The sequence below is a fragment of the Silurus meridionalis genome, chromosome 2, assembly GCF_014805685.1.
Source record: "Silurus meridionalis isolate SWU-2019-XX chromosome 2, ASM1480568v1, whole genome shotgun sequence".
In the NCBI taxonomy this organism is placed as follows: Eukaryota; Metazoa; Chordata; class Actinopteri; order Siluriformes; family Siluridae; genus Silurus; species Silurus meridionalis.
In genome coordinates this window covers 11,492,754-11,508,631 of record NC_060885.1, presented here as the reverse complement: position 1 = coordinate 11,508,631, position 15,878 = coordinate 11,492,754, and the positions used below count along the sequence as shown (strand labels likewise).

Below are 15,878 nucleotides of genomic sequence, written 5' to 3'. Positions count from 1 at the left end.
CCCTGGGATTTCCCCTGCATATCGGGAAAAAAAACATCTATATGTGACTAAAAAATTTTAAACCTTTGTGAAAGCTCCTACTGCAAAAACCAAACAGAATTCCCACTGTCCAAAAAAACTGGCAGTGGGGGACATGTTAAGTTGCCCCAGAAGTAGTGTTAAACGCTTAAAACGAATTCGATTAATTATTTTAAGATCTGGACATTGTAACTGGGCCGGGCTCAGGATCCACTGTGAATCCCTAAACCAAGATAAAGTGATTATTGAAAAGATAGAGAGAGGAAGAGAGAGATGGGTTGCAAATAATGCATATGCCCAAATTGTATTCTGCATTTATACTTTCCATTATTCCAGAGCAGAGTTTCTTATGATATTGATTTATCTGTCCATCATCCAACAATAACTCTGCTTTACTGTGGTCAGGGTTGTGGTAAACACAGAGACTATCCAAGGAGAGCATATAAATCAGTGTTTATCTTGAATATAATTCATTCCCCACATATTCTTTCACTTGGGGGCATTTAGAATCACAACTAGAGTGCACCTACTGAGATGTTGATGAGGTTCGGAGGAAACCTGTGAACTCCAAAGAAAGTTCACACAGGCAGTAACCCAAGCTTGGGATAGAGAAGGGGACCCAGGAGCTATGATATTTCAGAAAAATGTTTCTATATAGTTTCTCTCTCAGGATAGACCTGCAAGAATTCTTATTATAAAATAATATATAAAATAATATGTATTCAATACAATTGTATTAAATAGCAACAGGCAATAAGCAGTAAATTGAACTAGTGTCAGTAATGTCATTATTAATCACTATAATATATTTAAAAAAGAATGATTGGTTACTGGTACCTGTTCTTACTGTGGGGCACGTCTTTATTCGTGAAATAATTGCTGCTAAGAATGCTGGCCTGATAGCAGAAATCACTCAGTGCTGGCCCACACATAGACTGGCACTTTTCTTTGGCTTGAAGCCTACTGTGGAATAATGGTAATGAACTCTGTCAGGACGTAGCTACAGCTCAGCCTTCACATGTCTGTGTACCAGACATTGTATGAAGCAAAACTTATAGCTTTGAGTTCAGAATGTAAACACAGCACAAGCATAAACCGTATTTGAGCTATTCTGGCAAATGCTTTAGGCTGTAAACCACAGTCTGTTTCTGCCTGCACTGAGGCCACATTTGGTCATCATTTCATTGCTGTGATCATTCCCCTAACTGACCATGATGTCCCTACATTCAACCAGTAGCTGCCTCTTAATAAATAAATATGTTATAAATAAATAATATAATAAATAGATTTTATCACGTTTATCTGCACAACTCTACTGCCGAGTCGAGCATCTTATTTGCAAAACGTGCAAAGATATTCCATGATCAGCACAAGGAAGCACTGAAATATGCAAGTCAGATGCACATAACGAACAGATGTGTTGTCTCGTTCAACAGACCACCTGCTTTTTGAACTTAGCCTCCCTTAAAGCAAATATGCGAGTTATGCATTATAGAAACCCCACCCAGATATGAACCGATTAGTAACAACAGGAGTGATTCACCTAGTTCCACCGAATCATGTGATGGACCTGGTCACATGAAGGGACACGATCATGTATCACGAGACACTAATTACAATTATTCAACATTTATGGCATTTGGCAGACGCCCTTATCAAGAGCGACTTACAAATGAGCAGAGGAGGGTTAGGGGCCTTGCTCAGGGGCCCAGCAGTGGCAGCTCGGTGGTGGTGGGATTTGAACCTGTGACCTTCTACTCCAAAGGCTAATTCCTTAACCATTAAGTTACCACCTCCCAGTAACAGTAAATGTGTGTGAGTGAGTATTTAGTAATGGCTCTTTAGACATTGCTAAGAGTTCAACTTTTTTACATTTATTTTTTACTTATTTTTATCAAGATTTTGGCTCAAAAAATGTGTATCCCTAAAAGTGTAATACAATTTTAATTTCAAGTTATAATACTGCTTCGAAAGAACGGTATGTTTCATTTTTGTGCCATTATAACTGATTGTTATGATAAGTGAAAATACTTTTTCATCTGCTAACCTCCATTTGCATTTTCTAAAACAGAGAATTCTTATGATACTCCAGGAATAGTTTAAATAGTTTTAACAAAATAACTTGACAAATTTAACAAGTAGTAGTTAAGTGGGATGCTGTGGGTTTTGGTTCTGGCTTTATGTATTTTATATATTCATAGTTGAAGTTGTTTGAATAGGCAGTTTCACCTGTAATTAAATGTTTTTTTCTTACTCCACATGTTGTTGATCAGCTAATACTTGTGTGGTAGTTTGCTTCTTCAGTTTTATTCTAAAACTATGAGGCTATTGGGAGCTAATAAATATTGTAAGCTAATAGCTGAAAGTTCAGCACAGTGTGAACTACATGTCTAAATCTTAATACACTTGTGAGAAACATCATCGCTCCACCCTGAAATACCCCGTGTAAAACAGCTTCATTTAATAGAGTAAATATTTATGAACATAAGGGCAATAAAGTATTTTTTGTTTAGTTGTTGGATAGTGCATTTGTCTTTATCATGTAATTTAAATAAAGTGTTAAATTAAGTGTTAAATATTCAAATTGATTATAAAATTACCAGTTTATAAGTTACATCCAAACGTTTGTATAATTTAGCTCTATAAATGATACAGTATATAAAGTGTTTAATATCACTAAAACATTATTGTATCCTGAAATTTTGTCTCATCCATTGTCTCTTTGGAATAAATAATCGAAATATGGTATGGTCATGAGGCCTTGATGTGGCTGATTTATCATAACCGCAAATACGAACACAAAAGAAAATCAGTTTTTGGCACAAATTAAGTGAAACTAAATTAAACCTAGTTTCTGTCCAGGCTTGTCTTTTTCTCCCCTTGATGCCATCACACACTGAAAAGTAAAAGTGAGCTCTGGTATGCATGCTAAACTAGGGCACGGATTGTTATGTAAAAATCAGAGATGAATACATTAACATACTGATGGTCAGTCCTTGTGGCCTTGTGTGCTAAGTTCTGCTCAGGCCTGAGAGTGTTTCAGGAGAGGGGGTGGGAAGGTTAAACAAAGACACTTTCGTCTAGTTTGGTCATATTAGTCTTTATAACATTAGTTGTATTTCAGCGATACTGAACTTCTCTGGTCAGATAATTCAAAGGTGTTGATTCGTTTTTCAAAACAGCGGCTGCGAGACGAATTAAATATTATATAACAAGTAGATGATATTAATAACCTTTTTCTAATGAGTTTCTATAGTAACTTTTCTAATTCATAGCAACAGGTATGGAGTAATGCCCACACGATCCAATCTAATTTATATCTAATCTCTAATTAATGAGAAATGTTGTCATTCGTCAAAATGATGAATGCTTTGCAGTTTCCTGTGAGTAGATTTTAAACACGAGTCTCCAGTTTCAGCACTTTGTAACAGTCATAGGTAAAAATAAACCTGTTATGTTAAATTTTTAAAGAATCTTGTGGTTACGTCGATAATAAGCAGCAATTTGTTTGTCATATAAATGTCAAGAGAAAGCGATCAATTTTATGTTTATTTATAAAGTTTATTGCTTTTGTAATGTAAGAGATGACAGGATCTCATTCGTGTTTACCTACCTAAAAACAAATAAAAAGAATGAAATGTGATCCTTTAATAAATGAAATTTGTAATTTCTTGACTGATATAAGAGGAATAACCACTGGTCTATTTACATCCCCTTGTTGTTGATTGTTTTCCTATAACAGTTATGTAATTTTCCTTATATAATGTATTGGGCATTTTAGTCATATCCTAAATTCTGTGATTATTGCAGCTGCAGCACATGTCAGGGATGTCAGATTAAGTGCAGGTTCTCAAAAGCATGGAAACTATTTTAGGAAAGAGTGTGAAGAAAAGCAAAACTTGACAGTGTGTCTTTGTGACCTTTAGGATAACAATATCTACTGTGCTCGCGTTGGTGGATTTTCAAACTTTTAAACAAAATGATGGAACTAAATAAAACGTTAGAGAGCTTTTCTGTGAGAATAAAAAAACAGCAGGTCCTCCCATGACTATATAGAAAAGTGGATCCAATTATTTAACGCTTTTGGCACTATGCACTAGGATATTGTTCTGCAGCTCAGCTTTCCACTTTGGCTTGCGTTCCACAAAACGTAGTAAGACGTGGAGATCACGGAGTGCACATTGCTTTGAACACAATCTCACTAATCATCTAAATGCTACACTGCCTATTTGTGATATTGGGCTTTGAATGTTTTATTATTATGTGTTTATCCCTTTGCTGTTTTGAGCATTCAAATAGTGAAATCCTTCTCAGCTTATTGTGGATGTATTGTGCTTCTTGATTGTATCCCATCTCTTAGTGAAGAACTCCACACTGTCTCAGCATTGACGTCTTGTCATTTCTCACTCAGCAGTGTGATGCATGTGTGAGCTGTTGGATAATAGATCAAAACAACTGAAATAGAGCATAATAAATAAAATTGTGTGTGTGTGTGTGTGTGTGTGTGTGTGAGAGAGAGAGAGAGAATCTGAGTCCTTAATCCTTGTATCCTTGTCAGGCAGCCAATTTTACCTGGAACATTGTGTTGAAGTGATAATTGCTAAATTACATAACTTAACAGCTGCTTTGATTTTCCCTTCATGTTCAGTCAGGGTGAGTGAAAAAATGTTTTAACTCTGCCATATTTGACTGATTTTGATATTCACCAAATTAGTATGCTCATAAACTGAGGTGACAAATATTTTCCCCGACCACCAGTAATAGCATAGGATAGCATTTCTTATGCTCCATCTGATCCTTTCTGTTAGTTATTATTTTGCTCAAATAAAGACACTACAGAAGATACAGTTGCCTTCATAATTACTGGTGGCCTTCCTGAAGATGAGCAAAAATTCCTTTCTTTTTTTCGGCTTCTGCCACAGTGGATCCTCCACATGTTTGGTTTGGCACGTTTTCACGCTGGATGCCCTTCCTAACGCAACCCTCCTCAATTTATCCGGACTTGGGACCGGCACTGAAAGTGGCTGGGGTTGGTTCCCTGACCGGGGATCGAACCCGGGCCGCAGCGGTGAGAGCACCGCATCCTAACCACTAGACCACCAGGGAACTGAAGATGAGCAAAAATAAAAACCTAAAAAGAATAGCACATGCAGTAATTGATGCACTGTGGAACATTAGTTAGTGTTATTTAAATACATGTAATCGACAACCATCTGCCTTTGTTGTGTTGAAAGGTCTTTCTTTATTTCATGTTAAACAATATAGGATTTTTTACATTTGTGTTACTTAATATTTATGCCCCAGAGAAGTATGACAATGTTGGGACATTTTTCAAGAGAAAATATATATTTTTTTGTAAACAGTTGCAAGCAGGAATAGCACTAATTCTTCCATAGTTTGAGATTATTAGCAGCGTTTACTGTCTGATTTGACGGGTCTCTAGAGAATGAATCAGTCTGCATATTTTATAGGTACATTTTCTGAAAAGATCCCTGCATCATTTCTGACGATTTTTCGTTTTAAAAAAATATGTAGCATCACCTGAATCAGCTTTTACTTGCGTTTTTGAAATATTCATCATGATTGATGTACAGTATCTCACAAAAGTGAGTACACCCCTCACATTGTAGCAACCATTTTAGTGTATCTTCTCAAGGGACAATTTATTTAAATTTGATATTTTTTAGTCAATGTGCAGCTTGTATAGCAGTATAGATTTACTGTCTTCTGAAATTAACTCTTACAGCCATTGTCTACACTCTTAGTGATAACAGCTGTACGTTGTGTAACCATGCAAAGCCATATGTCCTATTCATCATGTTCATGTCTTTGTCTACTTGACAGGACCATACAAATTTGTGTATCTTGTATTAGAGCAGTTATAATGTGGTGCTTTGAGTAGAATTCTCTCATACTGACCACTGGATGTTCAACTTGGCACCTCATGGCAAAGAACTCTCTGAGCATTTGAGAATTAGAAGTGTTGCTCTCCACAAAGATGCAGAGGCTATAAGAAGATCTGTAACACCCTGAAACTGAGTTACAGTACAGTGGCCAGGGTCATACAGAGATTTTTCAAGACGGGTTCATCTAGGAAGAGGCCGCACAAGGGTCCATCAATGAAGTTGAGTCCTTGTGCTGAATGTCAGGTGCAGATGCTGCCTTCAAAAAAAAGACGCATGAGTGCTGTCTTGCTTTAGAGGTTGCAGAAGCAGAAGGTCCGCTTGTCAGTGTTCAGACCATACGCCACACACTGGAACAAGTCGGTCTGCATGGCCATCGTCCCAGAAGGAATCCTCTTCTGAAGCTGGCTCACAAGAAAGCCTACTAATGGTTTGCTGGAAACAACCTGTCCAAGAGCATGAATTACTGGAACCATGTCCTGTGGTCTGATTAGACCAAGATAAACTGGTTTGGCTCAGATGGTGTCCAGCAGGTGTGTTGACGCCCTGGTGAAGAGATCAAAGAAAATTGTGTCTTGCCTATAGTCAAGCATGGTGGCGGTAACATCACAGTCTGGGGCTGCATGAGTGCTGCTGGTACTGGGGAGCTGCGCTTCATTGAGGGAAACATGGATTCCAACATGTACTGTGACATTCTAAAGCAGAACATGATGCCCTCCCTTCAAAAACTGGGCCAAATGGCAGTTTTCCAGCATAATAATGACCCTAAACACACTGCCAAGAGGACAGCTTCCTTGCTGAGGAAGGTAATGGAGTGTCCAAATATGTCTTCAGACCTGATCCCTATTCAGCACCTGTGGGTGATCCTCAAGAGGAAGGTGGAGAAGCACCATGTGTCTAACATTCAGCAGCTCCGTGATGTCAATTTGGAGGAGTGGAAGAGGATCCCAGCAACAACCCGTGCAGCTCTGGTGGATTCCATGACAGAAGGATTAGCACAGTGCTAGATAACATTGTTGCTCACACATAATATTGACACTTTGGAGACTGTTTTGACATGTTCACTTAGGGTGTATTTACTTTTGTTGCCAGTTAATTAGACAATAATGGCTGTGTGTTGATATTTCTTAGAGGCCAGTACATCTATACTGCTATACAAGCTGCACATTGACTTTTCTAAAGTATATACTAGTCTATTTTGTATAGCATTGTCCCTTGAGAACATATAATAATGGTTGCTGAAATGTGAAGGGTGTACTCACTTTTGTAAAACACTGTATTTTATTTACCAAAAAGAAATTGCATGTCAGTTCTCTCCAAACAATCTCTGATACCTGTAGAAATCAACCTAATAAACCAATCCACATATTTCTGCAAGTATTGTATAAATCTGAATAAACAATTTGCATTGAAACAAGCAAACAATGGTATGCATCTAAATATTGAGTTAGTAGTAAATAAATCAGTATGTGTGTAAGCCCATAATCCCCCGATACACACACACACACACACGCACACACACACACGCACATGGAAGTAAGACAAATATATAAGCTGCATTGGGTCAGTGGTTATGCCTTTGCCCTAGTGGTTACCTGAGGAAGCTGATGGCATATGGTGGGAGTTACATTTGAGTCACCCTCCATATGCACCCTCACCCCCTTAGGCCTCTGTTTGGTGTTCGTACTGTGCAGAAACATAGAGGATCAGCTGTTTAGTAATTATTAGGATGGTGGTTAGGGTTGAAAGGAAGTAATCGTTCAGTATTCAAGGCTTTGTGTTACTGAATGGAAGGTCGAGGTATCAAGCCCCAACACCACCAAGCTCCCACTGTTGGGTTCTTGGGCAAGGTCTATAACCCTCTCTACTCCAGGGGTGCTGTATCATGGCTGACCCTGTGCTCTGAACCCAGTTGGGATATGCAACCTGGGACAGATGAAGAAAGAATTTGGCTGCAAAAATGTGTGTGACAAGTAAAAGCATCTTTCTTTCTTTGTTTTCCTTTTTAAAGGGATAAGAACATGATCACAACCGCTTTGTGAGTTTGTTCATAGGAACAAGCCATTGCTTGTGGAAACTGCTTTTCATTGTAAAATGACAATCTTTTTTTGTTTTATTAACTTCAAATACAAGTAAGAGAGAGGCTGATAACAGGAACTTAATTTTCATAACATTAAATGTAATTACAACTGGAATTATTGGAAATTACTTCACAGTAAAGGCATTCGCATTGCATTGGAGTGTGTCACCACATTGTTGTTGATTATTTTTAACACCATACCTCATTATAATTATTTTTCATAGATATGGTAGAACTCAGGACTGTACATTTAAACTTTTTTTTAAATGAGATAAATCTCATAAGAAATACAGAGAATTAGCTAAACTAACCACAGCTGAGCACTCTTTTCAGTTTATTAAAATATTGGACTATTGCCAGTATGGGGTAAAAAACTCTTCCTTTTCAGCACATGCATCACTTCCTGTTATGCCCAATTACCACTTATTTGCTCTGTCCATGGCTGAGAGAGGGAGATTAAAATCCTCATTCTGTTTAGTGACGTTAGCGATGATGCTTGATGACACATGACAGACAGGAAGCCTAATTAGTGTATGAGTGTTCTTGTTTTGACCGTGTCTTATTAAACTTCTGCAGGCTGAAAGGAGGCTTAGGTTTTATAAAGGCATGATGTAACCTCATGCTGTTAGATTATGTGACTTCAAAAATAAGTTATGGCATGTGTTTACAGTTTGCGAATATTTTCACCAATAGTTTTACAAGTGCTAGTTTAAAAAAGACAGATTTGTAGTAAAAACTCTAATGAAATGGTCTAAACATTTTATAATAATTTATCTATATTTATAATAATAAAAAATGTATTGAACAACTTTATCTTATGGTTGTTTTTTTTACTATTATTATCTTAACATACACAAAGTGATAGTGATAGATAAGTAATAAGTTTATACTTTCCTGTCACTTCCAGGATTTAGGGGCAAAAAAAAAAATCACTTCCTGTTTTTCGTACCATGTACACTCTTATTAAAGGAAATTCAATAGTTGTAAATCAGATTTTACTAGTTTTTTGAGATTGGGTCCTTCTTAAGGTCTTGTCAGTTGGACTGTTGTCAAACAAGTTTATTATTTTCAGCATTAAGTAAATTATGACTGTGTTGTAAAATGCAGAAAGCTGGTATATGACGGTCCTAAAAATATATAATGTACAGTCAGTGTGAGAGTATAACGTGAGACTATGGCGACGCTGTGTTTTTTGTGGTATGACAGGATTTGCATAAGGGCCACAGAGAGCAACTCGGCATGTGCGCCTGTCTCTTTAAAGTTGTAAAGGTGGGCGGGGCTTCCTGAGGAAACAGGTGTGTGTGTCGATAGAGGTGATGTCATTGTTTCTGGATCACCTGGAAAAACTTGCATGTAGAGTGCCGGCTGGCAACACACACACACACACACACACACACACACACGACAGCTGCTAGGTGTGATCACTTATCAACCTGCTGTGAGTATTGTAACGTTACTGTCTTGTTTTTTTTCTATGGGACTGAATATTTTATTTATAGCTGAACTATGTAAAGGATCTAAAGCTATTGAGTGTGTTTTCACCTTACTGAGATGCGACCTTACCAAGACGAAGTCAGCTAAAAATGTTCCCTGTAGTTTACAGGGCTCAGTAGAAAATGCTTAAAGTGGCAGTTTATATAGCTTATAATGCTTTAATAAGGTAAAACCCTGTCTGATTGTGCAGCAATGTAAGATACATCACCGACTTTTATCTGAATTGGTAAAAAAAAAAAAAACATTGTGAAATATATTACTAAGCGCTTGGTGTCATTGCTACTGGATGTAATTGTGCACAATGTGTTCCATCTTCGCTCTTCACTCATTTACTCTTCAGAATAATGCGTCCCTTGAGCTATGTAAAATTAGAGACGACTAAGAGGCAAATTTCCCCATAATACATGCGTACATGTTTGCAAAACTCTAAGGCTTAGTAGGTTTTAGGAACAGGAACAAAAATATCTGTTCCCTGCTGTGCTCTGATACAAGAAGAACTGTTTGTGTAGGATGTATCACTTCAGTCAGCATATGGGTGTGTGTGTGTGTGTGTAAGTCAATTGCTTCTGTTGTCATGGAGTTGTACAGGTTTAATTGTTTGTGTGTGTGTGTGGGTACGCGTGTGCGTCTTTAGCTTTAATGACATGGCTGTGAGTAAAGCCCAAAGCCTGCCACTAGGAGGGAGGTGTCATTCAGAGGCGATGATGTCATCTAGGAAGCAACTCTGTTAAGGAACAGGTCTATGGATGACACACACACACATTCATGCAAAGAACCAGGATGTGAATGTTCTGATAACTTAGTCACTATCATTATCATCCAATGGCACAAATGTCTGTTTGTTCTGTGAGCTGTAAAATCCCCCAGTTATGTTCTAAGCGCTTTGTGGTTAGCATATGACAATATTTGGAAGTGCTGTTTTTCCTCTTTCTGCTTGTATTTGGTTACAGTGAATTGAAATGTGTTTGAAAACCTGGGGATTTTTGTGAATGTAAATGTAATGAAGTATGGTTTTTATTTAAGCAGTGTTTTGCAAATTTGCAACAGTAAATCAAAAAACAGCAAAAATGAAGAAACCCGACAGCAAAACAGATAGAGACTGATCCTTAATGAACTTTTTGGTTGTTGCTAATAGGACCTGGATTATGAATGTCACAATGACCAAGAATGACACTTTTCCAGTGTATATATATATATATATATATATATATATATATATATATATATATATATATATATGTGTGTGTGTGTGTGTGTGTGTGTGTGTATATACACACACACACACACACACATTCTAGTGTAGAATATTTCTTTAGAAGTATTCATTCAGTATTTTCAGCATTTGTAAACACATTAATACAGTATAAAGACATTTTAGTCTATTTTTTATTTGTAACTGTGTATACCTCATGTGGAGTTTGCTGTTGAGTTTTTATTTTTATTTTTTTGTGATTTCCTGTTGGGATTTCACACACAGAGATATATATATATATATATATATATATATATATATATATATATATATATATACAATTTTTTTTTTTTTTAAGTTTTGAAGCTCTAAAGAAAGCACTAAACTCATTCATCACCGTAGATATGTGGCTTTGGTAGACAGCTCAGCCTGGCCTTTTTATGGTGAGAGGAGAGAGTTGGTGTTTGAACGCAGAGGGAATGCATTGTTATCAGGAAGGTCTTTTGTCTTCCAGCATCAGCATTTTTTGGGTGAATAGTTTTATTGTGGGAAACTGTTCTGTTTCCCCCTGCCTCCACTCTGAGTAATGCTATTGAAAGAATTTGTGATTGTTTCTTTTTCTTTTTAAATTGTTTGTGTCTGGCTTGATTTCAATTCTTTAGTCTGTTTCTTCCTACTCTGTGTTGTATCAGGAAGCCGGCTTCCCCCTATGCAGTGTGTTTTTTCATGGTCTGTGATGCTTACACTGTTCGGACTGTACAGATGGAAACTGTTCGGATTTGATGCGGTTTTTCAAAATGGACCCCGTTTCAACATGCCAGTGGTTTGGAGTCGAGGTGCTTAAAATTCACATTGGTGGTTTGATTATTTGTGCTTTCAAGTCAGGAATCTGTTTGTAAATTCTGCAGTAGCTGCTGCTTGAAGTCCCACAGGGAACAAAATAGTGCATAAATCCATGGCTGGCTCTGGTTTCTTGTGTTTGTGGTTTGAAAGCTTAGTGAGATCCAGAATTTCAGATATCTCTTGACGAAATCTGTAAATGGACTTTGCATGCCCTTCGATGCTTCAGGCTTTGGTGTGGCTGGATGTCTTTGTTTGTAGTGTATTAAAGTTAATGTATCACTCTGTTTCTTGAAACAAAAGCCTTCAACATCTGCCAATGTAAAGTTCAACATGAGCTTGTCTTCCCTCCCTTCCTTCCTCCATGAGTTCAACAGCGTTCGCCTGAAGCAGTTCGAAGCAGCTTTTTACTCTTTCATCTACTTTTAGTAACAGCTTTTTATATGGCAGCCACTAAATTTTATTTATTTTTTTTGCTTCTATCACATCCTTCCCTCCTACTAGTGGTGTACCTTTCATAATGAGTTTGACACACCTGTGCACACGTTGAAATATTTGGTTGTTAAATACAAAATTAACCAAATCAATCCTCATTTATTCCTCTGTAGCACTAGAATGTTGATAAAGACTCAAGAGCCAAGTTTCTTTTTCATTTGCAGTGATTCAATCCTGTAACATGAAACACTTCACTTCCATAGAAGCAATGATCATATTTTCTTAACCATCTATGTGCACGTTGTCAGTCATGTGGCTTAGACTGGAGCTGCCAGTTTGGCAACTCTGTGAGTTAAACTATAACACACGGGTACAGATAGTTAATTATCTCAGGGTGGAGAGTGAGCTTGTGGCTTAAAGAGTAATTTTCACCCAGTCATCAGTGAGCCAAAAAGCAGTTTGGGTCTTTGAAAATGACTGCTCTTGCAGAAAATGTTTGGTGATTAGAGTCTCTCTTTAAGCTCTTGGCTTTATCGGCTTTCCTTTTTGCCTGAAATATTAACTTTTGAGATCTATTAAATTACTCACACATTCTATTCATCTCAGGCCAGTATTTAAATATATGACATATGGATTGCTGCAGCGTTTGCATCTTATAATAAAAAACAAAAGCTGATTTTTCTTATTTTGCTAACTTTAGGAGCAAAATCCTAAATAGTACATTGTTTGGTTCCTTTCTTTGTTCAACTTGTCAAAACAAATCATGTCAAATCAAGAACATGCAAATGCATGGGAATAACTCTGTATCGATTTTTAGAGCTGTTGCCTGACAAACTCGATAACTTCTTTCCATGTCCATTTTATAATTAGAAACTTAATGACCAGCCGACTGTACATTGATGGGGAGAAAAGAACGAAACCAGATGAAGCATCAAAGTACAAATGTTTTTCATAGCTATGGCCTAAGTGACACTTTAGTCTTAGCTGAAGAGAAATAACTATTGCAAACAAGCTGCTCGGTGCTGCTTATTGTAACTTCAGTGACCCATATTCCTGCCATCATGCCCCACAACAGCAGTGACAATAACTTGTTTTAGGTGATACTAAATCCCTGGATCTCTTCTGTGAGCCGCATGCTGCATTCAGGAGAACCAAGCAAAACCTAATGTTGATCCACAACTTCCTGTGGCTGGATGTGTAGCAACTTTGCAACAAGTTGTATATTAAATGTACCTTGATTATAAAAAAAGTATAAAAAACTCATTCCAGTTTCTCATTTAGATAGATCACAGGGTGTTATATAAAGAACACCCTAAAACAATCTACTTGTGAAGTTGTTCTCTCAGAACCTATTGTTGGACAAATGAACACAGAGGTGTGTTTTGACAGCCTGTCTATTAAATAAACCGTTCCCTTGGACCATAATGTTACAGGCATGATTCTAAACAATTTTTTTTGGATATACACTGGTAAAGAAACGTCCATTTTGTTAGACTCGGACATGATCAACTGTCGGACTGGAGTTCTGATACGTTTTTAGTGCGTGACTGTTTTCCTGCATACAGTAGGGTTTCTACCATAATTTTCCTGATTCTGTTATTTTGCTGGATGACACAAGTACTGATAACATGACCCAGTTTCCAGTGAATGTGGTCTGTGGTGTGAACCGCAGGTAGTGAGTGGCGCCTGTCTTCCCCCATCTTGTGTGTGTGTGTGTGTGTGTGTGTGTGTGTGGAGGGGAGAACAGTGCCATGTTTTATTTTATTATTACAATATTTTCACAATAATAGGAATATCTGACTGTTTTGACCTTTGACCCTGTTAGACCCCATTAGGAAAAACGTTTTATGTACTTTTTTTTTTTTAATATACAAAAACTACAGCTTTTAGTAAAAAAAACAAAAAAAACAAAAAACACCTAAAGGTTTGGTTACAGAGCTAGGGTTAGGGTTGGTATAACTTCAATTAGTGGCTCTAAAGTCAGTGGAAGGTCCTCCCAGGAAGAGCAAGACAAAAGTGTGTGTGTGTGTGTGTGTGTGTGTGTACGTGTATATAGCAGTGCTGAAATGTGTTCAGCTTGTAGAAACTCTGAGGGACACAAACTACCGGGAACTCCAGAGAGATCTACCCACTGTGTCTTCATCACTTTCCACATATCGGTTTTTTAAACAGGTTAATGCAGAAGGTGAGTGAACCATTTTGAAGTATTTATGCGGGTTTTATTGGTAACGATGCGCTTTATTAACGCAAGCGTGAAACTAAACACAAACTTTTTTCTGACACTTTTTCTGATACTCTCTTTGTAAGAAAGAAAATACTTACAGGTTTAAACAGATGCATTGCAGAAATCGGCTAATTGTCCCGCTTTGTCCCTGCTCCTCCTCTGTGTCCGATCCTATTAAGCATTGGTGCAAAATAGTATCTTAAAAATATATATTTTTGCTTCCACGTTTCCCCCTTCACACATTTTGCTGATTATATTGATGACTTGCAATACAAGTCTGCCAAAAGGCGCAGTGTGGTGCGCGCGGCTTCGTCCCACTACGGTACAAACACCTGCGCTGCTGCACGCGCCCGTATGCACCGTTCACGTGCTAGACAAAATTCACACGGTGCTGTCGCCGAGCTAAATCCCGCCATTACTGCTCTGTTATGCGTTTTATTCGGCTAGATCTCAAGCTGATCATCAAGTGTGTGTTTAGTGCCGAATGGAAACACTTTTTTTTGTGGGTTGTGTTGCATTAAAAACTGTACATTGCAGAATTTCTGTCTCTGTTTTAGCACGTAAAGGCTTCACTAGGCGCTTTTTTTATTGACAAAGTTATAAAATGTTATTATAAAACATAAAATGTACAATTTTATGTGAATGAAGTGCTACTGGATTAGACTACAAATGCCCCTGCTTCTGATGGGATTTAAACCATAAATGGGCGTGGCCTAAACCGGAAGTGTAGTCTCCCCCTTTTAATTCTACCGAGTCAGCATAGATTGTTAAAACCCTCTAATTTAATTATATATATATATATATATATAAGTAAAATAATTGTATCTCTTTTTCTCTCTCCTCTAGAGCAAGAGAGAGAGAGAGAGAGAGATTTAAATCCTCCTTGGAGACTTTCTAATGAAGTTCTGTTTCCCCCCAATATAAACAAACTACTAACCTAATAAAAACCACTCAGCAGACCAGGCCAAGCAGATACTAAGGATGAATGAATTAAAGCTGCAAATGCAAAACCCAGCATCACACACACACGTTAATGTTAATGATGCAGGCTTTGCTTGTCTCACCAACATTTTATCGATCTGGTCTCTCGCACCTGCATCTATGTAAAACCCTTCGATTCGAACACTTTTATTTAGCTTCTGTTTACTTGCTAGTCAGCCACCAAGATCTATTTAGCTATTTTTTTACTATTAGCCTCTTGTGGATACAAAAAACTACGTAATGAAACAGAGGTAGGCAGGAACGCTAAACTAAGTATTATTATATGTCTGTGTTCCAGTTAGTGGTCGCTGAAGTAGATCTATTTTGAAGAATTTGGCAAACCCACTTCTGACTGGTTTCCTACTCAGTAAATGGATGTGGCATGGTAGAGATTTTCTGTTACGATCTCCAGATGACTGATTAAATGCTTTTCTCTTGTGAAATGATGCTTGCCAACTATAGTTAGTATTTGGAGTTAGCAAGTAAATATATAACCTGCAACATGTAATTTAAAATTAGTAATAAATCATGCAAGACATATATAGGACTGCCAAATTCCTAAAAATCCAAGAACACCTCAATAAAAGCAAACCCAGATGTTCTTCAATGTGGAGATTTGTTATCCGCTGTTATACCCATACATTTTATACACAATTGAACAGTCAAGGCCAAATAAGACATATCCATTCTGAATATTAGGAGTAGACATCC

At 37.4% G+C, this 15,878-nt stretch overlaps 1 protein-coding gene and 1 long non-coding RNA gene across 3 annotated transcripts in view; one reads left to right on the top strand and one right to left on the bottom strand.

Moving 5' to 3' along the window:
* Positions 1–14,884, bottom strand: part of LOC124398877 — a 20,667-nt gene extending 5,783 nt beyond the window's left edge. For both annotated transcript variants that reach the window (XR_006928144.1, XR_006928141.1), the window contains exon 1: positions 14,285–14,884. This is a non-coding gene — a long non-coding RNA (uncharacterized LOC124398877). The remainder of the gene's footprint in view (positions 1–14,284) is intronic.
* The window catches only part of usp54a (ubiquitin specific peptidase 54a), a 61,835-nt gene that overhangs the window by 1,228 nt on the left and 44,729 nt on the right, over positions 1–15,878 (top strand).